Here is a 24,733-nt window from a genome sequence, read left to right as displayed (position 1 = left end):
CTTTTTGAATTGGCTATTGATCGGTCATTTTGAGTTAACTATGGATCGAACTTTGCTCTACCCGGAAGGCTCGAAATTGTTTACAATGTCCCTGTTAAATCTCCCATTCAGTGTTGTGATGGGTGGTGTGAGTAAAGTCCGTGTTTTCAAGGTGAGTGGAAGCCGAGTTTGGCACCAGTCATTAGGCTTCTTCATCACAATGCGGAGATTCCCTCTTAATTGGTCATACAGATCTTCCCACTTCTTCAGAAGGATCATTGGCCAGTCCTACTTTTTTTAAAGTTTGTAAATATTTAGACTCCATTATATATGGAACCATCTCCAAAATCATCAATACAGTAGCCAATTCTCAAGGTGTTGTGTCAAGACAAGCACCACCAAAATCATCTGGAAACTTTTGAGAAATGCAAATCCTCAAGCCCTACCTCAGACCTGCAGATTCAGAAACTCTTGAGGTGGGCCCAACAGACAGACTCACCAGGTGATTTGGATAAATGCTCAAGTTCAGGAACAGCTGTATTAGAGCAACTTCCTTTCCTATCAACCAAGATGTACCATGTTCTTGGGTAGGATACTCAACATCAGAAAGAACACCTCTCCTTAACCTGATGTCTGAATTTAACAGTTTTCATTAAAATGTCAAGAAATTTTTTTAAAATTCAAACCAGATAACATAATCCTAAAGTTTAAATGGAAAAATAACAAGCAGTAACTGTCAGGGAAATTCTTTTTTAGAAAGAGGAATGAGGATGGACTAACCCTATGAAATATTAAAATGCCATAAATTATAATGATTAAAGTGATAAAATATCTTGTATGAATGAAACAGCAATCAATAGGACAGCATAAAGTCCAAAAATAGACCAAAATACATAAAAAATGTAATATAGTAGAAAGAGGGACTCAAATCAATAATTCTAATGAACATTTTTTTAATAACTAGGTAGCTGTCTGAGAAAAAAAATAATGGTCAATGAATATCATACCCTTTGTGTGTTCAGTCGCTTAGTCTTGTCAGACTCTTTGAGACCGCATGGACTGTAGCCTGCCAGGCTCCTCTGCCCATGGAACTCTCCAGGCAAGAATACTGGAGTGGGTTGCCGTGGCCCCCTCTAGGGGATCTTTCTGACCCAGGGATGGAAACCGCATCTCCTGCATCACAGGCAGAGTCTTTACCACTAAGCCACACCAAGGAAGCCCAGTGACATCCTTTACATAAAAGTAAATTCCAAATTGATCAAAGATTTAAAATAAAAATGAAAAGGAACATAAAATTCTTGTAGAAACATGAAAATTATTTTTTCTTGGTGTGTGTGTGGAAAAGGCTGTTCTATGACACAAACTCAGTCCTGAGAGAAAATATTGATGAATTTCACTATATAAATGAATGGACTTTCCATAAAAAAAGTTGAAAAACAAATAACAATTTGGGGAAGTATTTGCAACTCATATCGTGTTAAAAACCCTCCATTTTGAGTTAATGCTTCAGTTTATCGACATCCTTCTCACAGCTCCTTGTGACTGCACATACAAAAACAACTGAAACCCTTGAAAAGCAACCCAACCAGGACTCTAACTTTCCCCTCCTCTGTCCACTTCTCTGTCTCCCTGCTGCTCCCTCCTCCTCTTTCCTTCCTCTCTTTCTCCATCTTGGGTTGCTTTCCTTAGATCCCACTCAGGACCCCAGTGAAGGCTGCAGCCCATAGGCCCTGGCTCTCACTGCTCCCCACTTGTTCAACTGAACACCCTACTGATTGCGCTTCTGTGTGGCCCTGCGCTTGCCAGCGGTGACCCCACTCTGGGACCGGTGAGTATAATAACCTCTTCTGGTTCTCCTCCCTTCCTGTGGCTGCACCAAATTTATCATACCATGCTGGACATCTACATTTTTAGAACACACATCATGTACAAAAGACTAATTTCCCTAATATTTACAGAACTATAAGCCAACAAGAAATAAACCAATAACCCAATAAAAATAGCAAACATATAAAGAATAGAAAATATAAAAGGCTTGCCCATATGAGAAGATACTTAACATTCAACATTGCTATTAACAAAAGTAGTGCAATTTAAAACTAAGTTGAAATAAATTTTCAGCTATAGGAAATGGTAAATTTTTTGAAGTTTAATATGTTGGAGAGTGAATAAACATTGTTAACAAGAGGGTAAATTGGTACAAGTTCTACAGGGTGCTTTTCGAGCAATATAAAAAATTTTCACAAACTTTTTTTTACTTCAGCAATCCACATTTAGAAGTTTATCCTACAATATAGCTATACAAGTGTGAAATTGTGTACAAAGTTATTCAAGAAACACTTTTTATTAACTAAAAAATTGGAAATTCTCCAAAGGTCCATCAGTTTGGGGGTGACTAAATAAATGGCAATACAACCACACAATTAAATATAGCTGTAGAAAAGAATGCAATGGCACCCCACTCCAGTACTCTTGCCTGGAAAATCCCATGGACGGAGGAGCCTGGTGGGCTGCAGTCCATGGGGTCACTACGAGTAGGACATGACTGAGCAACTTCACTTTCACCTTTCACTTCCATGCATTGGAAAAGGAAATGGCAACCCACTCCAGTGTTCTTGCCTGGAGAATCCCAGGGATGGGGGAGCCTGGTGGGCTGCTGTCTATGGGGTCGCACAGAGTCAGACACGACTGAAGAGACTTAGCAGCAGCAGCAGCAGAAAACAATGAGAAAGCTCTTGAGAGAAGCCTTACAGAAATTGGTTATAATTCAATAATAAATACATGGAAAATTAAGCAAATGGAAAAGTAACATAATTGTTACTGCCAAGGGAAAAATATATTCAAAAAGTGATCACATTAAATTCTCTGTTAATGGTTTGTATAGTAAAAATGATAATCATTAATTTCTCAAAATTATGACACAAGCATATTGATATATTAGGGTTTCCCAGAGAAACAGAACCAATAGAAGATACCCACGTATGTATATAGAAATTTAGTTTGTATACAGAGATGTTATTGTGGAGGGTGGTAAATCTAAAACTCTTCAGGGTAGGCCAACAGGCTGGGGACCCAGGGAAGAATTGATGTTGTAACTCTCACCTGAAAACAGAATCTAGAGGCAGAATTCTTCCTTCCTTTGGGGATCTAAGTCTTTTTCTCTTAGGGCCTTCAGTGGCTTAGATGAGGCCTACTCACATTTTGGAGGATAATCTGCTTTACTCAGAGTCTACTGACTTAAATGTTAATTTCATCTAAAAAATACCTTCAAAGGAACATCTGGATTAATATTTGACCCCAGTATCTGGGTACCATGGCCTAGCCAGACTGACACATAAAATTAACTGTCACAATTGGGAAAATGGAAAAGTGAAAAATGTATACGTGTGTGTAGTGCTAAGTGTAGTGGGAGTATGTAAAGGAGAGATAAAGTGCCTAAAACTAGAAAATCAAGAGTTAACATTATTTGTTTATAGAAACAGATTAATAGCCAATCACTGATTAAAAGAATTTAAAGTAGTTACTTCTAGGGACCAAGAAATGGCAGAGAGGTTCAGGGGACTGTCGGTTTTCATTACCAGGTTTGTAAGTGTTTGACTTTCTAAACTATGTGCATATATAAGCTTGCTAAACATAAATACTAAATAAAAAAAGCTTTTCATATGTTGTAATGATTCAAGTATTTTACCAATTTGTTGTCTTTTGAATATTGTAGAGGAACAGTTCTGCTGTGGCACCCAAGTGACATTCTATGTATTTGCACAGGCCACACAAGCGAAGACTTGAAGTGCAACTATTGTGAAACTTACCACAAGGCAAAGCACCTTGTGATTGTCCCCAAACAGGAGAGGATGGGAGGCCTGTGAAGAGCAGCCAGGAGACAGTTTCCATTCCCCTCCCTGTCTACCCTGGGACAGTCTTTCATTGCCTTGCAGCTTCTAATCACACTTAAGGCATTCTGCTTACCTCCCCACTCCTTCTCTGAGGACAGCTGCAGACTGTAAAACTCTTAGCTGCAGTCTAGAATTAACTCCTCAATAACAGAGTATCCCACAACTTGCATTACAGTCACTGACCCCTTTTGTTTCAGTGACATCTTTTTGGATGTTGGAGATGAGGAGTCGTGAAGTCTATACCTTCAACTACTCTTCCTTTTGTTGTATATGTAAGTAATAAATCGTTTGAATCTAAAAGTGGCTTGTCATTGCAATGAGAAGGCCGTGCACCTCAACTAGAGAAAAGCCTGTGCAGCAACAAAGACCAAGCACAGTCAAAAATAAAAAAAATAATGACAGTAATAATAAAAGTGACTTATATCTTTACAAGCTGAATCACCCAGGCCTTGGCTTTGCCAGATGTTGAGTGCTTCATTTACCTTTTTTTTTTAAGCTACATATGTACATGTGAAAGTGGCTCAGATCTGTTCAACTCAGTCCATGGAATTCTTCAGGCCAGAATACTGAAGTTGGTATCCTTTCCCTTCTCCAGGGGATCTTCCTGTCCCAGGAATCGAATTGGGATCTCCTGCATTGCAGGCAGATTCTTTACCTACTGAGCTATCAGAGAAGCCCTTTTTTAGCTAAACAAATTCTTAAACCTTTTATGTAGGTAAAGGTATTGGGGTTTTTTTCTTTCCCTAGGGATTTTGAGTTTTATGTCATTCTTAGAAAAAAAATTTCCCTGCAAGACAGTAGAAGTTTTATTAGGGGTATTTTCTGAAGGAAGAAAGTTGTAATTGTACTTCTGCTAATGAGCTAAACAGATGCAATGAGCTCTCAGATAACTTTGTGGCATATTCCCTGAGGCCCTCTGAAACCCAGACCTGCTGAGGAGTAAGAGGGTTTCCTGGGACCTACCAACTCAGTATTCTTGGGCTCTAAGAAGGGGATGCAGTCACTAAACAGATGGTGCAACATCTTAGGGCTAGCTATAGTGAAGAGCAGTTACTAGGCCTGATTGGCCAAGGGGAGAGAGCTGTTTCTAGAACCTGGGAAAGCAATAGTTGTAGGTAAGGCTGTAACTATAGTATAGTGCCACTGAACAGTAACTGTCCTGGGGAGTGGCAAAGAACACAACTACTGCCAACCTGCAGGAAACAATTATCCTGACTTCGTATTCCTCCCACCCTCCCCATTCCCAGTCAGTACATCCCATTGGCTGTAGCCAACAAGAAGCAGTGGGCAGAGTCTTTCTGCACAGTTCAAGAAGACTCTTTCTGGGGTGTATAATAGGGTGGTTAATGATGAGAATATATCTGGAGGAACAAATGCATAATACCCAGCAAATACGGTCTTTCTGTTCTTGAGATTAAAAATAAATAGTCCCATGTGCTCTCTCTCCTCCACCCACACTGCTTCCCCTGTTATTAACTTCCTGAACTGGTGTGGTACATTTGTTACAATTGATGAACCAATATTGATTCATTATTATTAATGTTAATGGTTTCCACTGGGTTCATGCTTTGTGTTGTACAGTTCTAGTCCTGAGATTTTTAATTGTGAAAGCATCTCATTAGCTGCATTTTGTATCAAATAGGTTTTTCAAAGAAGGTTTTTTAATTTCCTGAATTCTTTCATTTATTTGAGAATATTTATTTGTTGTTTTTAGACCTGTATGATATCTGGACTGGAGATATGTATGTATGTATACTTTTAACTGGCTGCTTTTCATGCCATAGCTAGATTCTCTTTTCCACAAAAATACTGGTAATGCAAATGAAATTTCAAAATGTAGAGGTTTTAGATTTTTTTCTTTTCATTTTTGTTTGTTAAATTAATTATCCGTGAGCTTCTAGCTCAAATCAGACAAGCAAACAAGGGGAGAAAGAAGCAAAAGAAAATTCTGTGGGATTTCTAGATCCCAATGCTTTAAGAAGTCATAGAAATTGGCCAGTCATGGCTGGCCTTGTGGCTTCAGCATCCTATAGTCAAGTTTGAGTTACAGCAGGTGAATATAGCCTGGTTTGCCCAAGGTTTTTTATATATTTATAAAGTAGGTGACTATTTTGTTATAAAAATTATAAAGTCATGCTGTTGACTTTATTAAAAATAAATTTTTTTAATTTTATTTAAAATAAATTTGTTTATTGATAACCACCAGGTTGGTATTTGGCCTTTGGGAATGAGTAGTGGAGGTGAGAATTTTCTCAATATATGTACCTTTCTATAATTCCTTGATTTTCTGTGTATAAACACACACACACAAAATCTCTCCAGGAAGAAAAAATAAAAGAACTACACAGGACAACTTCTCTCCCACTCATGTGACTATTAAGTCTGTGCAATTAAGTCACTATGAAGGCATTTTAGACACTTGAGGAATGTCTATGTTACCACCTATTCTGCACTGAACGTCCCAAGTTCATATGTTGAATCACTAACTCCCCAGTGTAACAGTATTAGAAGATGGAGCCGTTGGCAGGTAGTTAGGTTTAGATGAGTTTCTGAGGGTGTGGCCCTCACTAATGCTGGGATTAGTGTTCTTATAAAAACAGAAGGGGCAGCAGTTTCCTTTCTCAGTGTACAAGCCTTCTGCAAGCCTCTGGGAAGACCCTCACCAAGAACTATATCTGTCCCGGACTCTGATCTTGGACTTTGCAGCCTCCAGAACTTTGAGATAACCTGAAGTTGCAAGAAAGGACTTTGAGCAAGTAAAAGGGTACGTCCCTGGGTGGGCTCGAACCACCAACCTTTCGGTTAACAGCCGAACGCGCTAACCGATTGCGCCACAGAGACACGAGGACTTGGTGCTCTTAATTTGTGTCCTGATCCCAGAAATTGCTTTTCAGCCTCTCTCCGGGACTACCTTCATATTCCCATACTTCGGAAACCGGAGGTGTGCGCGAGACCCTGAAGCCCGGAGTTGGTGTCGCTGGTCACGTTTGGACATCGATAGAACTTCTGAGAGTCAGCTAAGGGGTTCTGACGGCCGAAAGCCAGATCCACAGCCTTCCCACCGGCTCCTCCCCATCTCAATGCCCGCCCTGCGCCAGGTGACTACCGCAGCCTCCCGGACTGAGGGCGTCCACGTTACCACTCCGTGCCAAGGACACGAACCGGCTGTGCCCCCACTGCGTTGCCCACGCCCTGTGCCTCCAGCTGTGGACTCCGACCCGCAGGCATCTCGGAATTGCTCGCGATGCAGCGGGTCCTCCAGGGCAGGGCCTCGCACCTAGTAGTTCAGTTCAGTTCAGTTGCTCAGTCATGTCCAACTCTTTGCGACCCCATGGACTGCAGCACGCCAGGCTTCCCTGTCCATCACCAACTCCCGGAGCCTACTCAAACTCATGTCCACCGCATCATAAATGCTGGGTGAAGGATGCATACTACCCCCAAGGTCCTAGGGCAACGAAGAATTCCAGTGTGTGCTTTAAGCTTTTGGACCTACGAGGAACTCTGGAAACGGAAGGCGGGAAAGGTTTCTCCAAGCCGGAGGCGCTTTTGTTCCCGGAGCTGATTAAAAACAAGGCAAAGGTCCCGACTTTGGACATGTGCGCACTGGGACCGAAGCGAGCTCCCCACCGTGGACTGCGATTCAGCCGCAGTCTGGGGTCGTCCATCCTAAGGGGAAGGGAGGGTCGACCAGGGAAAGCTGAAGAAGAGGAGACAGCGAGTGGGAGTGGAGGCAGCCCGGGGAGGGACGGAGAGCGCGTGTGCTGGTGCTCTGGCCACTGAGGGAAAAGGCCAAAAGAAAACGGAAAATGCCTATTTTCGTTAGATCACTTTGATTACTCTTTCCCTGCCTCCTTTCTGTCCGCCACCGCGCTGACCACGATTGTTTACTGTTGTATGCTCTCGAATTGGAATGACATGTTCCTCTCTGAAATGCTTGGCTAAAGACCACCACGCCGAGGAGTCCAAACCTCTAAGCGGGTGGCTAGGGGCCCGCGGTCCCGCGCGGTAGAGGGAGCACACCCCCGGCTCACCACAGGACTGTTGAAAACGCCCCCCAGGGCGACTCCGACTCCGCCCCAGCCCTCTGCGGCAGGGAGTCGGCGGCGCGCTGCCTCTCCGCCTTCCTTGCCGAGGAATATTAAATGTTACTAACCCGGCGTACTGTCTAGTAGATGCACTGTCAGAGAAGGCCTAGTATCATTCCTGGAGTAATGCTGATTGTTTACTATAGGTAGGATGATGACAACTGCAGCTTTAATCCCACATTAATAGAGTTGGAAGTCCACAATAGTTTTGTAGTCTTGTGTGGGCTACCTACAAGCAGGAGCTCTGACTTTTTTTCCTCAGTAATAAAATTAGCTAATACTCTATTTATCAATATGTGTGTTCCTTTGAGTCTGGATTTATTTCCCCAACAGCCCCCACAGAAGAGATGGAAGATGCGGCGGTGGGGGTGTGCTGAGACACAGAAAGTGCATTTGGTGCTGCGTGAACACTCACTTGTGACCTTGGAGAAAAGTACTCAGAATTGTCGTGGAGTGTCAGAAAATTCCAATAACAGGACTAAGAAGGTGGATCTGGTAAATCTCATTCTTGGGATGAATTGGAAAAGATCATTCCGTCTTGGATGTCTGAGGTTCCACCTGGGCGGAAATGAGCAGGGAGAGGCCTTTCTACAAGACCCGGTGAGGGTGAAGTTGCCCCCTAAACCCGACCCCACCTCTGGGCAGTAGTTTCCACCCACTAGCTGGGTTTCTGCTTGAGCTCAGAAGCAGCACGGTAGTAGGCCTGGTCCGGGACTTACTGGGGAGGAGGGAATCCATTACACTTATTACAAACCTAGTTCCTCATTAGCAGCTCTCAGAGTTTGCCTTAGGTCTTCGCTAAGCCGTTTTACATTTGGGCCACTGATCCCAAGCTGGTAGGGAGGAAAGCTCATGGCTCTTCGTCATCCTGCTAGCTCAGTTTGTAGCGTGCAAAACTTCTAATTTTAGTCTTGAGCGTAGCCCAGCATCCAGTGCATTTTATTTGGTTTTCTTTGGATTAGTAGCCGCAGTTTCAGGGCTGTAAGGGAGCTTGTGGTCCTTCTCATTGGAACTCTGTTCCAGGAACCACTACTTTTTCTCAGTTTGGATAGTAAAAATAGTGATGTACAGTAGTTTTAATTCCTCTGAGGCTGGCAGATCCCATGATCTCTTATTTTGCACCACCCCAACTCTAGGGTTATCTTGGGTCTAAGCATGGGGAGGTTGATTGTGTAAGCTCAGCCTTCCTGCTCATTCTTTCTGTGATGCTGTGGAAGCCCCAGAGACAATTGTATTTGATTCTGTGCATTAAAATTCATTGATCTAAGAAGGCTGTGCAGGTTTCAGCAGATCACCAGGGGAGGTTTTTGGTAGAAGAAAGATTAAAAACCCAAACACATAGAGGCATTGGTGGGACCAAGCCCCAGGCCCTGGGTGCAGCCTATTTACAGGCGGGGAAGAAATGGAAAGGAAGACTCAGAAGAAAGAAGGGCAGAACTGGGAGGAAGAATAGGAAAGGGGAGGAAAGAAACAGATTCAAAGGAGAAATTTAGTCACTGGTCCCCAGTTATATGACAGCTTCTCTCTCTGGGCCTCCCCTAGCAACCTTTGGCTTAAGGCAGACACCCTTCCACCCATCTGATTCTGGGAATTCAAACATTTCCTATTAGGTCTACCAAGCCTACACCAAGGGCCCTCTTGTCCCTTTTAGATAGCTTTTTGCTAATCCTTTCTTTTGTGGTCCTAGGAGAGTTTGCAGGAGAGGCAAACCTCACCCTAAGCCTCTTGGGGTCTCCAGCTAGGCCTGAGAATTAGATTGACATAAGACAGACTAACAGGAGGAAAACATATTGATTGTCATATGTCCATGGGAACTCCAATAGGAAAGTGAAAACCCAAAGAACTGGCTGCTGCTGCTGCTGCTAAGTCGCTTCAGTCATGTCCGACTCTGTGCGACCCCATAGACGGAAGCCCACCAGGCTCCCCTGTCCCTGGGATTCTCCAGGCAAGAACACTGGAGTGGGTTGCCATAGACCCAAGCATTTATATACTAGGTTGAACAGACAGGTGATGATGAAAAAGTAAAATATATGGGAAGACTAAAGGAAGATATGAGTTAACAAAATCTGTTTGTGTGGATTTCTCTGGGCCTTGACTTCCTGTCTCTGGTGATAAGAATGTACTTGCTGTTTTCCAAATGCCTTTAGCTCAAAATAATTCTTAGGCCAAATTGGCATGTTTTGGAGTAGCATGTAGTTGAAGCATTGGAACATAGCCAAAGAACAGGATACTGAGCCATGTCTCCTTGTGGTACTGTGAGGTCACCATGCTGAAACTGAATTCAGCAGGCCCAGATCAGTCCTAGTAGCACTTGTTAATAAAGTTTAAAAAAAAAAAAATTCTTCAGCCAGGTCATTTGTAAATATGGAAAACAATGTTCAGCTTATTTAGACATCATAATGCTCCTGCCTAAACCTTAATTTTAAAGTCACTGAAAATAATCCAGGACTTCCACCTACAGCCATAGTATAATAACGTCAATCCATTAGACTTCTTGCCTGCAGTTCAGTTCCGTTCAGTCGCTCAGTCGTGTCTGACTCTTTGAGACCCCATGAACCGCAGCCGCAGCACGCCAGGCTTCCCTGTCCAGCACCAACTCTCAGAGTTTACCCAAATTCATGTCCATTGAGTTGGTGATGCCATCCAATCATCTCATCCTCTGTTGTCCCCTCCTCCTCCTGCCGTCAATCTTTCCCAGCATCAGGGTCTTTTCAGATGAGTCAGCTCTTCCCATCAGGTGGCCAAAGTATTGGAGTTTCAGCTTTAGCATCAGTCCTTCCAATGAACACCCAGGACTGATCTTCTTTAGGATCTTCAGGATGGAGTGGTAGGATCTCCTTGCAGTCCAAGGGACTCGCCAGAGTCTTTTCCAACACCACAGTTCAAAAGCATCAAATCTTCGGCGCTCAGCTTTCTTCACAGTCCAACCCTCACATCCATACATGACCACTGGAAAAACCATAGCCTTGACTGTCAGACGGACCTTTGTTGGCAAAGTAACGTGTCTGCTTTTGAATACGCTATCTAGGTTGGTCATAACTTTCCTAAAGGAGTAAGCGTCTTTTAATTTCATGGCTGCAATCACCATCTGCAGTGATTTTGGAGCCCCCCAAAATAAAGTCTGACATTGTTTCCACTGTTTCCCCACCTATTTCCCATGAAGTGATGGGACCAGATGCCCATGGTCTTCGTTTTCTGAATGTTGAGCTTCAAGCCAACTTGTTCACTCTGCTCTTTCACTTTCATCAAGAGGCTCCGTAGTCTTCACTTTCTGCCATAAGGGTGGTGTCATCGGCATATCGGAGGTTATTGATATTTCTCCCGGCAATCTTGATTCCAGCTTGTGCTCCTTGCCTTAAACAACCATAAAAATGGGCAAAATGTGTGAAGCACCTGGTTATACACACTGGACAGAGACAGTGCAAGACTGTGAGTGCCTGAGAGAGAGTTGTGGGAATGACCTGATGGTGGTACAGCAAGCAGAGCATGGTGCTCACACAAAGCTAAGGCAGAGATCAGAGGGCAACTGAAACAACTAGAATCTGTAGAGAAGGAGAGAGGAGAGAACAGTTTACAGGCTAGTTTTCAAAAGTCTACATTGGGTCTCCTGCCAGTCATTTGCTGAGTGCTAGGCTGGCTGCTCATGGGTGGAGTGCTTATGCAAGGCTTATGGGACAACAGGTGCTATTGGGATGAAAACCAGAACAGAGATTTTAGAAGTCTCTGCTGGCAACACTGGAATTCAGGCCCTGTTAACTCTGTATCACCCTGAGCATTCAGTTGATACTCCAGAAAGACTGTTTTAGGAAGAAAGACCATACCCTAGTGTAAGGCCTACTCTTGATCCTCCCTCCAAAAGTGTAAAACTAAGACCTGACAAGGTTAGCAGGGTTTGGAGGTTGAGCCACACCAAGGAGGGCTTGGGACGTTCCACAGATCTACCAACACAATCCGTAAATCCAGCCCTACACAAGTTCAAAGTGGTTGGCCAGTAATCAAATTGCTTAGTAGAACAAAAGTTGATACATTTTGGAGAAGATACCAGAATCCAGAATGTCTATAATGTATCATTCAAAGAGTCCTGTGAACAAAAGTGAAACATGCCAAGAAACAGAAAAATGCTACTTATTCAACACATAGTTTTAAAAAGAAAAAAAAAAAAAAAAGACAACCCCAAGATGTCTCAGATGTTGGATTTAGCAGACTTTAAAGCAGAGTTGTAGATACTAGCTGAGATTTGGAAAGGAGAAATAGAAGTGGTTGTCATATTCGTTTGGACCCTGGGAAGAGCTCCGGAGGTCACCAGCACTGTTACCCCTCACAAAGGTACTTTATCTGCTGATACAAACAGACTCGCAGCAATGTATACTTCCTATCAGATGTCCTCTTACTGTTTCACAGCTCTTGGGCCAGGTAACTGTTTTGTTCTTTGACAAATAGCTATAGAAGGACACTTCTATTTTTAGGGTTGGGAGTTTAAAAGCAACAAGAGACTGAGGCAGTTTCTATCTAGCTCTTTTTTGTGGGCTTCAGTTCTCCATTAGGACCTCGCAAGCGTGGGCTCAGGTACCCAGCAAAAACTGTTGAATCTAATCTATTCCAAGTCTCTGTTATTAAGAATATACCAGGGTGCCTCTAGGATACACGTTTTAAAAACTCAAACTGTGTAAACTCTAAGGTGACACGGAAAGTGCAGTCAAAATGCAAGCAAGAATGGTGCTAAAGTTCAGAGGATGTGTATGAAGAAGTACTTATCTCCTGGCAATAACGTAGAGTCGGGAATGACTTAGCGACTAAACCACAGCAACATCATATTACCAAGTGAGTACGTGCGCAAAGTCGCTCGCAGCCTTAGGCACGACAATCATCAGTAACACCCGTAGCCAAAAAAAAAAAGAAACTGCACTAAAAAAAAAAAAAAAAAAATCACCACTGTCCCGATTACAAGAGATCAAACCAATCAATCCTAAAGGAAATCAGTCCTGAACATTTGTTGCAAGAACTGATGCTGAAGCTTCAATAGTTTGGCCACCTGATGCGTAGAACTGGTTTATTGGGGGAAAAACCCTAATGCTCAGCTCAGTTCAGTCGCTCAGTCGTGTCCGACTCTTTGCGACCCCATGAATCGCAGCACGCCAGGCCTCCCTGTCCATCACCAACTCCCGGAGTTCACTCAAACTCATGTCCATCGAGTCGGTGATGCCATCCAGCCATCTCATCCTCTGTCGTCCCCTTCTCCTCCTGCCCCCAATCCCTCCCAGCATCAGGGTCTTTTCCAATGAGTCGACTCTTCGCATGAGGTGGCCAAAGTATTGGAGTTTCAGCTTTAGCATCAGTCCTTCCAATGAACACCCAGGACCGATCTCCTTTAGGATGGAGTGGTAGGATCTCCTTGCAGTCCAAGGGACTCGCCAGAGTCTTCTCCAACATCACAGTTCAAAAGCATCCATTCTTCGGCGCTCAGCTTTCTTCACAGTCCAACCCTCACACCCATACATGACCACTGGAAAAACCATAGCCTTGACTGTCAGACGGACCTTTGTTGGCAAAGTAATGTGTCTGCTTTTGAATATGCTATCTAGGTTGGTCATAACTTTCCTAAAAGGAGTAAGCATCTTTTAATTTCATGGCTGCAATCACCATCTGCAGTGATTTTGGAGCCCCCCAAAATAAAGTCTGACATTGTTTCCACTGTTTCCCCACCTATTTCCCATGAAGTGATGGGACCAGTTGCCCATGGTCTTCCTTTTTTGAATGTTGAGCGTTAAACCAACTTGTTCACTCTGCTCTTTCACTTTCATCAAGAGGCTCTTTAGTTCCTCCTCACTTTCTGCCACAAGGGTGGTGTCATCGGCATATCGGAGGTTATTGATATTTCTCCCGGCAATCTTGATTCCAGCTTGTGCTTCTTCCAGCCCAGCGTTTCCCATGATGTATTCTGCGTATAAGTTAAATAAGCAGGGTGACATTTGAAAGCATAAGAAAATGTGAGAACAGGAAATTATACAGTTTCATATACCATCACCGATTCAAAGCCGTGAATTTCAGTAACGTTAGGGTGACGGAGGACTACTTAGAACCTAGCGTCCTTCCAGTTCCAATCTGGGGGAGATCAGACAACTCCGTAAGATTTAATCTATAGTCCGGCGAGATAGAGCTGCGGTTTTTCAGGAATCCTGAAGGAATTACGTGAAAAACGAAGCTGAATGTCGAAGGGGCCAGGTCATTGCAGTGGGGCACTTCAGAGGACTGTCCGATAGCCCACAACGGAAAAAAAAAAAAACCACTCTAACCAACTAGCCCTGCAAAAAAAAAACAGTCCTTTGGAACACTCACCGAAAAAGAATAACATATGAACCCTACTTAACCTCATAAACGTAAATGACAGCTAAGTCACACCAATGGGGTTATTAGCGTACAGCACCATAAGAAGGGCTAAAGATCACTTATTAACACTTAAAAAGCCATAGTCTGACTTTCAACAACCAACGAGCACAGGGGAAAGCGCGAACGCAGTCCCCCACTACCACAAATTATGCAGTCGAGTTTCCCACATTTGGGGAAATCGCAGGGGTCAGCACATCCGGAGTGCAATGGATAAGCCTCGCCCTGGGAAAACCACCTTCGTGATCATGGTATCTCCCCTGCCAGGTAAGTATGAGTTGCCCGCCTGCCGCCCCACCGCAACCTCAGACGCCCTGCACTGTACACACACGCTCACTTTCCTCCCCGCATCCCCGACCCTTCTTGGACCTTCCACACAGCGCACCCACGCACTTTCAAGCAGAAACTCCTCAGTTCTCTCCCACGCCACGGGAGACCGTATCGTGTTTCAGCACCAGCTGACGGCCCAGCAGCCCCTGCGCTCGGGTATCTACATACGACACGCCTCGTCCGTGACGTCACGGGAAGCCCTCCAGCCCACGCCCCGCCCTAGGCCCCGCCTCCCTCCTCCCACGCCGTCCGGCCCGGCCAACCGGCCGGCGGGCGCCCTCTGAGGGAAGCGACGTCCGCCTCCCGCTCCTGTTCTCCCACCCGCTACGTGTTTGGGACCCGGCGCGCTCGGCTGCCTGCCTTAACTTTTGTCCTGCCCAGCCCCGGTCTGGCGGTCGGCTGAAACCTGTGCATCTTTTTTTCAAATAATGGCGTTCAGCGGGGAGAACAGAACATTTAGCAGTCCAGGGGAAACCGGTTCCTTTCAAATCCAGTTGTCTTTGTGATGTAGTATTGTGTGTATGTCTAGTAAAACGCATTAGGCGTCACGACTGGCCGTGAACTCAGTTCCATTCGTGAAAATTGGGTCATTCATCAGAAATTTCATTCATTTTATTTCCAGTTTCAGGGGTGGTTTTGACTCTGAACAGATTTTAACACCTGTCTGTATCCTCTGTCTTACTGAGACAGGCTGGGACCTGGGACCCTTTGCTGCAGTGTTTGCACCTGGACAGACCGAGGCAGGAATTTGATGGGTCCCAGGGTGAGCAGCTGCAATCTATCCCCTGCAGACGGTTAACTCCGGGCTAAGAGCAGGGACTTCCCTAGTGATCCAGTGATGAACTCCGTACTCCGGTTCAATCTCTGGTCAAGGAACTAGATCCCACATGGGACAACTAACAGTTTACGTGCTGCAACTAAAGATCCTTCATGCCTAATAAATAAATATTTTGTATAAAGATAAGATGCTCCAAGATAAGGATATTAGGAGGAGTAAGGAGGAGCTGAGTCCTTATTGGATAGAAGATAGAGGCCACCTATTTTGCATTCTTGAGGTCCAGGAGACCTTCACAGACTACACATGCTCAGAAAAATTCCTCCCAGGTTAAAAAGGAGGGGAGGAGCCACCCGGTGATTGTTGGTGTCAACCTCCCAGGAGCCCTCTGTGCTACAGTCCTTCTTAGCAAAAAATTTCACATGCATGTCAGGAAGGGCCCCAGGAGAGGTCAGGTGTGGGGAAAAAAAGATGAGATAATTGGCCAAAATGGAAGAAATGCTCTATATAAGTGATTTGAATTACCTCTCTGATGCACTGCTCCTCGTTAAGGAGGACACCCACACCCTTTCCAAGTGTGCATCTCTGCCTTACTTCTGTCTTAAATAAGCTGTGTATCTATGTGCTCCCTGACTTGTGTTGTGGCTCTAATAATAAACTTTGTACCTACTTTTACAGCTTTTGCCTCTTTGAGAAATTCATTTTTCAGTAGAGGCAAGAGCCAGGCCAACCGTGCTTCTAGCCCTAGCTCCTGATGGAAGGGTGGCTAGGATTCCTGGTTTTCACACAGGCTGCTGCTGCTGCTGCTGCTGCTAAGTCGCTTCAGTCGTGTCGGACCCTGTGCGACCCCATAGACGGCAGCCCACCAGGCTCCCCCGTCCCCGGGATTCTCCAGGCAAGAACACTGGAGTGGGTTGCCATTTCCTTCTCCAATGCATGAAAGTGAAAAGTGAAAGTGAAGTCACTCAGGCTACCCTGGTTCAATTCCTGGTCAGGGAACAAAGATCTTGCTTCAAGCGACCACTCACTGCTTCAAGCCACCACTCACTGCTTGTGTCCTCGAGATCAAAATGTCTCCTCCAGCAACAAAATAGAAAGAAACAATAGGGACTAAAAACAACTGCATGTATGCAGTTGGAGAAAATTATGGACAAGAGACAAAAAGACCGAAGATTCAAGTGTCATCTATGAAGAGCTGGTGGCAAAAAGAGGATCAGTTCCGTTCAGTTCAGTCGCTCAGTCGTGTCCAACTCTTTGCGACCCCATGGACTGCAGCACGCCAGGCTTCCCTGTCCATCACCAACTCCCGGAGCTTACTCAGACTCATGTCCATTGAGTCCGTGATGCCATCCAACCATATCATCCTCTGTCGCCCCCTTCTCCACCCGCCTTCAACCATTCCCAGCATCCGGGGCTTTTCAAATGAGTCAGTTCTTCGCATCAGGTGGCCAAAGTATTGGAGCTTCCGCTTCAGCATCAGTCCTTCCAAAGAATATTCAGGACTGATTTTGTTTAGGGTAGACTGGTTGGATCTCCTTGCTGTCCAAGGGACTCTAAAGAGTCATCTCCAACACCACAGTTCAAAAGCTGAGAGCAAAAGCAGAATACTGCACATTCCCCCTGCACACACCACCATCAAACTCATAGGCAAACCACCTAAGTCACCTTGAAAGCCTGACCCCTCTGTAACAGGAGGGAAAGGGGCAGGGCACAACTTTCGAAATAATGACATAGCCCAAGGACACAACATAAACCGGTTTTAGAATCAAATGGGACCAAGATGGCAGACAAGACTAGACCTTGGTCCTCAATCGGCAAGTGAAATGACACACCCAGAGGTGCCGTGACAGTTCCAAGGCAATGTTAAAAGACCAAGGAGTGGGCGGTGGCCCAAATCCTGGAAATCCCCACCCCTTCCCAAAAACAGTTGGGATAATCCTCCCACTCATTCACATACAAAACTACCCAGCTTATGAAAACTAACCATGCCACACTTGGCGACCGCACTCTTCCTCTGCAATGGCCCACACTCTGTCTGTGGAGTGTGCTTGCTTCTCTTGAATCTGAATAAATCTACTTCTTACCTATCACTTCGTCTCTCACTCAGTTCTTTCTGTGGAGACATCAAGAACCTGACCAGGTACCGTGGGTTTTGGCTGGGGTTGAGTCCCAAAGCAAAAACACCACCCAGTTGTGGATGTCACTACTGTTGGAAGTAAAGTCCAATGCTGTGAAGAGCAATACTGCATAGGAACCTGGAACGTTAGGTCCATGAATCAAGGCAAATTGGAAGCGGTCAAACAGGAGATGGCAAGAGTGAACATCAACATTTTAGGAATCAGCAAACTAAAATGGACTGGAGTGGGTGAATTTAACTCGGATGAGCATTATATCTTACTACTGTGGGCAAGAATCCCTTAGAAGAAATGGAGTAGCCATCATAGTCAATAAAAGAGTCCAAAATGCAGCACTTGGATGCAATCTCAAAAACAACAGAATGATCTCTGTTCGTTTCCAAGGCAAACCATTCAGTATCACAGTAATCCATGTCTATGCCCCAGTCAGTAATGCTGAAGATGGCTCATATGTGAGCAAGGAAATCTCATCCTCGATCTGCATCCTGTGTGCTTTTTGGTTAGTTTTCTTTGGACCTACCCTTAAGCATCACCCCACTCCCAGCACCTCCTCCGATCTCAGAGGCTTTTGGGGGCTGAGCGGATCTACGAGTGCCGTCCCCGAGGCAGCCACGAGGGGGAGGACAGTCCTTCCCGCCATGGTCCTGCCTTTTCTGTTTGGCCCAGTGGTTTCTATTTGCCAGCAGGACTTTGTGAATCAGAAGTGGGAACAACACATCCTGAGAAAGGGGCTGGCAAATAGCCCAGCAAACTGCCGACAACTCGGCGTGGGGTTTTCTTCTAAATTGTAGTTCAATGTTTTCAGATAGAAAGAAAAGGAAAACTACTTTTGACCAAAAGGAAAAAAAAAAAAAAAGTACGAATTCTACTGCCATTCAAGAAGGGATGTTAAGGAGGTTTCCTAGTTTGCCAGACTACTGAAGCATGTCAGGTGCACACTCGAGGATGAAACAGAGGTACGGCTTTTAACAGGAGAAGGCCTAGAGAGAAAAGGCGGGGGTGATGAGAGAACTGGATCCAGAAATGGGAAGAGACCCCTTGGGGTGAGAAGGGGTGGGTGGGAGAGTATCTAAGCAGTATCTCCAGCAATGACTGAGGCATGTATAAATAAGCAAGGCAGCTGACCACGCAAGAAATGAAGCCTCTGAAAGCAGGACACTGCTGGGAAAATGGCTAGTGGCAGACTCGCACAAGACAGGCCGACGAGAAGTTCGTCACGGGGCGCCTCCTGATACCTCAACCGACTCCGTGTGTTGGGCTCAGGTAAGGGCTTCTACTGCTTGGATCCTGCGCCCAGAAGAAGCCCTCCCTCACGCACAAACTTTTCAAGAAGAGGCCGAAAAGAGCGTTCAACGGCCGAACCTGCCACGAAATCCGCCTCCACGCGTAGTCCTAGGCAGGTTTCCAATGCCCCCAAAACCGAAAAACAAATGCCTGTTCCTGAACCAGTCCCTCCAGCCGCAAACGCGCGGGTCGTAGCGCGACTCGAGCTCGAAAACCGACTATGCCTTTAAAGCGCTCTTATATGCTTCTGGTTTCCTCTATCACACGCAGACTTCACAAAACGACCCAACCCACACACAGAGGAACGTCGCCGGGTGATCAGAGGCGCTTCTCGAGCCTACTCTTGCACAGAGAATAGCCAGGGGAAAGCGCGAACGCAGTCCCCCACTACCACAAATTATGCAGTCGAGTTTCCCACATTTGGGGAAATCGCAGGGGTCAGCACATCCGGAGTGCAATGGATAAGCCTCGCCCTGGGAAAACCACCTTCGTGATCATGGTATCTCCCCTGCCAGGTAAGTATGAGTTGCCCGCCTGCCGCCCCACCGCAACCTCAGACGCCCTGCACTGTACACACACGCTCACTTTCCTCCCCGCATCCCCGACCCTTCTTGGACCTTCCACACAGCGCACCCACGCACTTTCAAGCAGAAACTCCTCAGTTCTCTCCCACGCCACGGGAGACCGTATCGTGTTTCAGCACCAGCTGACGGCCCAGCAGCCCCTGCGCTCGGGTATCTACATACGACACGCCCCGTCCGTGACGTCACGGGAAGCCCTCCCGCCCACGCCCCGCCCTAGGCCCCGCCTCCCTCCTCCCACGCCGTCCGGCCCGGCCAACCGGCCGGCGGGCGCCCTCTGGGGGAAGCGACGTCCGCCTCCCGCTCCTGTTCTCCCACCCGCTACGTGTTTGGGACCCGGCGCGCTCGGCTGCCTGCCTTAACTTTTGTCCTGCCCAGCCCCGGTCTGGCGGTCGGCTGAAACCTGTACACCTTTTTTCAAATAACGGCGTTCAGCGGGGAGAACAGAACATTTAGCAGTCCAGGGGAAACCGGTTCCTTTCAAATCCAGTTGTCTTTGTGATGTAGTATTGTGTGTATGTCTAGTAAAACGCATTAGGCGTCACGACTGGCCGTGAACTCAGTTCCATTCGTGAAAATTGGGTCATTCACCAGAAATTTCATTCATTTTATTTCCAGCTTCAGGTGTGGTTTTGACTCTGAACAGATTTTAACACCTGTCTGTATCCTCTGTCTTACTGAGACAGGCTGGGACCTGGGACCCTTTGCTGCAATGTTTGCACCTGGACAAACTGAGGCAGAAATTCCATGCGCCCCACGCTGAGCAGCTGGAATCTGTCTCCTGTGGACAGATACTCCAGACTAAGGACAGGGGCTTCCCTAGTGGTCCACTGGCTAAGATTCCACACTTCCCAGTGCCTGGGGCCGGAGCTGGATCCCTGGTCAAGGAACTAGATCCCACCTGGGACAACTAAGAGTTTTCATGCTGCAACTAAATATCCCATGTACCTCTAAAGCTTCTTTAAGATAAGGATATCAGGAGGAGCAAGGAAGAGCTGAGTCCCGCTTGGATAGAAATAAAGAGACCACGTATTTCGTATTTTTGAGGTCAAGGAGATCTTTGCAGACTATCCATGCCTACAAAGCTTTTTCCTGGGTCAAAAAGGAGGTAGACGGAGCCACCCCTTAATAGGTGGTGTTAACCTCGCCCTAGGCCTCTGCGCCCGGAAGAAATGTCCTATATAAGTGATCTGAATCACCTCTCTGATACACTCCTTCTCGTTAAGGAGGACACACACACCCTTTCTCTCTGAGTGTGTCTCTCTGCCTTGCTTCTGTCTTAAATAAATTGTGTATCCGTGTGCCCTCCAACTTGTGCTGTGGCTCTAATAATGCACTTTGTACCTGTCTTTTCAGCTTTTGTCGCTTTAAGAAATTCAGTTTTCAATGAAGGCGCTAGTCAGGCCAACTTTGCTTCTAGCCCTAGCTCTTGATGGACTGGTGGCTAGGATTCCTGGTTTTCACACAGGCTACCCTGGTCCAATTCTTGGACAGGCAACAAAGATCTTGCTTCAGGCCACCACTCACTGCTGTGTCCTTGAGATCCAAATGTCTTCCCCAGCAACAAAATACAAAGAAACAATAGGGGACAAAAAATAACTGCATGTATGCCTTTGGTGGAAATTGTGGACAACAAGATACAAAAAGACCAAAATCCCAACTGTCATCTCCGAAGAACTGGTGCCAAAAACAGGGTGCCCGGAGCAAAAGCAGGGTACTGCACATTCCCCCTGCACACGACACCAGGAAACACACAGGCAAACCCCCTGAGCCAGTCCTGTAGCCTGACCCCTCCACCCACCCCGTGGAAGGAACCAGCACACCATCCCTCCCCCTGCCCCCCACCCAGGGCAAACAAGGGAACCTGTTACTTGTTTTGCTGCAGCAGGGATCCCAATAAAGCCTTACCTGAGTTTCTAGTCTGTCCTCTTATCAATTTCTATCGATTAAGGAAGGCTAAGGGGGTGGTTTAGTCACTAAGTCGTGTCTGACTCTTGTGGCCCCATGGACTGTAGCCTGCCAGGCTCCTCTGTCCATGGGATTCTCCAGGCAAGAATACTGGAGAGGGTTGCCATTTCCTTCTCCAGGGGATCTTCCCCACCCAGGAATCGAACCCGGGTCTCCTAAGAACCCTTGATAAATAGATAAGCTGAAAGCCATCAAACAGCTAGTCTGGACTGGTTGATCTGGTGAAGATGACTAATCAGGTAAATATTCTTGGCTACGTGTGGATGCTCCAAAACTTCTTGAATGTTTAGTAGTGAAATGACTGTGGCAAATTTCCGTGTGTCATACCTGCCAGAGTCCTCCCTTTGACACGTCTGAGATAGCTAAGCCTAGTGGAACTACTTTCCTCATCAGGATTTCTCAACTTCACATACCACCCTTTTCCTTGGCTTATAAGTATTTTTTTCTTCCATAATTATTTATTTATTTTAGTTTTGACTGCTGGGTCTCGCTGCTGCGCATAGGCATCTCTCTAGTTGTGGCAATCAGGGGCTTCTCTTTGCGGTAACGTCTCTTGCTACCGGGCACAGGCTCTAGGCCAGCGGGCTCCGTAGGTGTGGCACACAACACATGGAACATTCCCTCACAAGAGATGAAACCTGTGTCCCTGCATCGGTCGGCAGATTCTTAAATATAATTATTGTAATTAATTATTCTTAAAATAACACCACATTTTCTCTTTGACACAGTATTAACAGTTGAAGGTCAACTTAAGATAATGATTGTGAGCAACATATAAATAAGTAATCAGCTATCTGATAGTGAAGGAAAGCCAAAAGTCTGAGGACAGCCAAAATAGCCCAATAAGTATTTCGAGTTTACTTTGCCTCCCAGCCCAGGCCAAAAGAAAAGAATAAGTATCAACATCACATTAGCCATAACCAAGTGGTTTTAGATGTTTGACAAAATGAGGAATAACATGTGTAAAGTTCAAAGCGTATACGCTTCCAAAACGATTACCGGTGCACACCAACCTGAATAACTAGTGAAGCATTACCAAAGATCTAAGGTATGATAAATCACCAGACCACAAAAGGCTTCCTCATGACGTCCATGAAAGAGCTCAGAGTAATCACATACACACACACCCCTCCGAAGAACTGGGTTTGTTTGTTTGGGAAGGAGGGGTATGGGCCTGACTTCTTTCACTCAGCGTAACGTCTATGAGATTTAACCATAGTTTTCAGGTAGTTCTTTGTCTCTGTGTGTGTTCCTTGGAAGAATATATCTCAGTATACTTATCCAGTTGAGGATATTCTGAAATGGTACGATACGAACATTCTCTTATGACTTTTCAAGGACATACACATTTCTCTAGGGCAGCCCATTCCAATAAAATAATGCCAGGGTTGACCTTTAGAATAAAAATTTTAGGGTTTTTCTCCCCAACAAAGTGGGTTGATTCAGAAATAGCAGGGGAATCACAAAGCAGGACAAGCAAACTATGGCAAAAGCATAGGCAAATTGCACACAAAGGAGAAGAAGGAACGTTCTTTGAGAGAGAAAGAGAAAGAAGCTGAGAGGACTTGTTTTGAACCAAAGGACACTGGGGAAAAGTGAAAGATCAGGGTGGTGACAGTTTCTCATTGGCCGAGTTGCTGATATATTGCAGGAGATACAAGGTACATCTTTTTCTGTCCGGGCCTACAACTGATTGTTCTTTCCTATTGATGATTCTTCTGTTTAGGTCTATGATTGACAAGTCTTCCTGTATTTGAACTTGAGTGGTAATCCATGAGAGCTCCCCCTTCTGGTCTCCTGACTCAATTTTAGTGAGGTTTCCCTTTATTAGCATCACACCTGCTGCTGCTGCTGCTGCTAAGTCGCTGCAGTCGTGTCCGACTCTGTGCGACCCCATAGACGGCAGCCTACCAGGTTTCCCCGTCCCTGGGATTCTCCAGGCAAGATCACTGGAGTGGGTTGCCACTTCCTTCTCCAATGCAGGAAAGTGGAAAGTGAAAGTAGGAAGTCACTTGGTCGTGTCCGACTCTCAGCGACCCCTTGGACTGCAGCCTGCCAGGCTCCTCCGTCCATGGGATTTTCTAGGCAAGAGTACTGGAGTGGGGTGCCATTGCCTTCTCCGAGCATTACACCAGTCACCTGGAATTTAAAGTTTTCAATTACAACCTATTTTAAAAGTTTGTGAGATTTACTGCGTTAAAAAAAAACAACAAACAAACAAACACTCATCATTACCACGTGTGACACTAGAAACACTACAAGTGTTCGGTAGTTACCCGTGACTTGTACCTGTCTCATTGGACAGCAGAGGTCACATATATAGCAGAGATAAAAGTACGATTTCTGGGCCACAGCACGTGATAGTGTATGTACGACCCTTAGCTGATGCTGCCAAATTCCTCTCCAACTTTGTTGACCTTACTAACACTCCTTTTAGAAATGAAAAAGAATTTACAGTGCTCTCCATCCTGTGAAATTTTGGTATTGTTTGCCTTTTTACTTTTCTTTCTTGAGTTTATTGAGGTGTAATCTACATAGTAAAATCTGCCAACATTAGACTATTTTACACTCTTTACTATGGTATCATATCTCTGCAAAGCTGGATTTTGGTAGTTGCTATGATAGAAAGCAAGTGCCATGCGAAAAAATGGATGCCTAATAAGAAATAAGGTGACGCTTCAAAAAAGTTTGAGAAGCTGTGCAGCGCACAACATTAAGGTTATGATTCTGAAATGTCAGAGCACTAAAAACAACAAACCACTGCACCGAACTTTCGTCAAGGGAACACGTAGTAATATGCCCGGCATCAGCCATATACGAACAAGATATAGAAATATTTGTAAACAACAACAGCATTCCCCAACTAAAGCGGTATTTCTGCTGTCAGCCAATCTACCAGGAAATTAGGACAAATGGAAAGGACAAAGAGAGAACAAACTTGCAGGCAACGAAAGATGATTCGTTCATTAAATCAATTTAATAGAGTCAAAGGAAACTATAGATCATGAATCTGTCATTTAAGCAGACACATGTCGGAACACAAGAATGTTGGAATCATATATTGGTGTATATATGGAATCATATATTAATTACAGGACACCTAAAAATATAAACCAAATATTGTAGGGGGAATGATTGAGTCCTCTGGTGTCTAGAATTGTAACTATTCATTCCCCTTTACAGATATTAGTATATTCAGTATACTTCAAGACATAAATTTAAACTTTTAGAAGTTTAAATACTCATTGGCTATGTTGGCTTATCTGAGCAGTACAACCAGCATAGGAAACTTAGGAAGTCCAATGTAATTCAGATTTTC

At 45.2% G+C, this 24,733-nt stretch overlaps 3 non-coding genes across 3 annotated transcripts; all 3 read right to left on the bottom strand.

The window, feature by feature from the left end:
* Positions 1 to 6,639: 6,639 nt before the first annotated feature.
* TRNAN-GUU (transfer RNA asparagine (anticodon GUU)) lies at positions 6,640 to 6,713 on the bottom strand. Its single transcript has one exon. It is a non-coding gene; the product is annotated as a tRNA-Asn (tRNA).
* A 7,739-nt stretch (positions 6,714 to 14,452) lies between these two features.
* Positions 14,453 to 14,616, bottom strand: LOC112446130 (U1 spliceosomal RNA). The gene has a single exon (XR_003034201.1). It is a non-coding gene; the product is annotated as a U1 spliceosomal RNA (small nuclear RNA).
* A 4,608-nt stretch (positions 14,617 to 19,224) lies between these two features.
* Positions 19,225 to 19,388, bottom strand: LOC112446129 (U1 spliceosomal RNA). The gene has a single exon (XR_003034200.1). It is a non-coding gene; the product is annotated as a U1 spliceosomal RNA (small nuclear RNA).
* Positions 19,389 to 24,733: the final 5,345 nt, after the last annotated feature.

Source organism: Bos taurus, chromosome 3 (genome assembly GCF_002263795.3).
Source record: "Bos taurus isolate L1 Dominette 01449 registration number 42190680 breed Hereford chromosome 3, ARS-UCD2.0, whole genome shotgun sequence".
NCBI lineage: Eukaryota > Metazoa > Chordata > Mammalia > Artiodactyla > Bovidae > Bos > Bos taurus.
Note: the sequence above shows the minus strand (reverse complement) of the source record. Positions and strands in the feature narration are given on the sequence as shown.